Here is an 894-nt window from a genome sequence, read left to right on the forward strand (position 1 = left end):
GTACCACAGCCACCCTCAGCTACCACAAAGTCCCAAGATCCACAGATGGTGAGAACAGCCAAGTTCCTATCAGAAAGCCAGGGTGACAAGTTTCTCCTGGGGTTCGAACTGCAGACATCTTCCCCTCCAGAGCCAGCAAGTGATGATCAAAGTAAGGACCTGAGCTCCCCCACAGTGAACTGCAGCCATCTCGGCAACAAGGTGCTGAGCTCCTGTAATGATGGGAACAGCCCAGTTCCTATCAGGAAAGAAACTAGACAAGCTCTCCAGGAGAACACATGGAAACAGAAGAGCCAGCAGCACCCAACAACAACAGCCCTTCCTCTCCAGTTCTCCTGTCATCTTGGCAACAATCCCCAGGTGGGCTGTTCACATCTGCACCACGGCCACTCAGTCCAGCTGGATGTAAAGGCAACCAGCAGTTTTAAGTCCACCACAGTCCCTACTGGAATAAGACAAAGTCCATTGCAGTGTTTGATGGGCATGAGCTGGATCTCCATAGCAACATGAGCCAATCTCACTAAAGCATCATTAGTTGAAGAAATCACATTCTAAAACTAAGGCAGAGTACAATCCATTTACACAACTTTTTAAAATCTTTCTTAATGGATAGATGTGTGTGTGTGTGTGTGTGTGTGTGTGTGTGTGTGTGTTTACTACATTTGTACGAGCCAGGTTAGAATGACACACAACTCAGGACATAAAGGAGAAGAGAACAGAAGAAAGCGTTTGCTCCATTGCTTTTACATTTGAAAAACAAATCTTGGGGCTGGAGGTTTAGCTCAGCAGGCATAAGCACCTGCCTTGAAAGCAGGCAGTTGTGAGTTCCATCCCCAGTACCGATAAAAAGGAAAAAGACAAAAAAAAGAAAAAAAGTTAAGAAAAATCTCTCCT

The sequence above is a fragment of the Cavia porcellus genome, unplaced genomic scaffold (assembly GCF_034190915.1).
Source record: "Cavia porcellus strain 051 isolate PalLab524CR breed Dunkin Hartley unplaced genomic scaffold, mCavPor4.1 scaffold_4, whole genome shotgun sequence".
Classification (NCBI taxonomy): domain Eukaryota; kingdom Metazoa; phylum Chordata; class Mammalia; order Rodentia; family Caviidae; genus Cavia; species Cavia porcellus.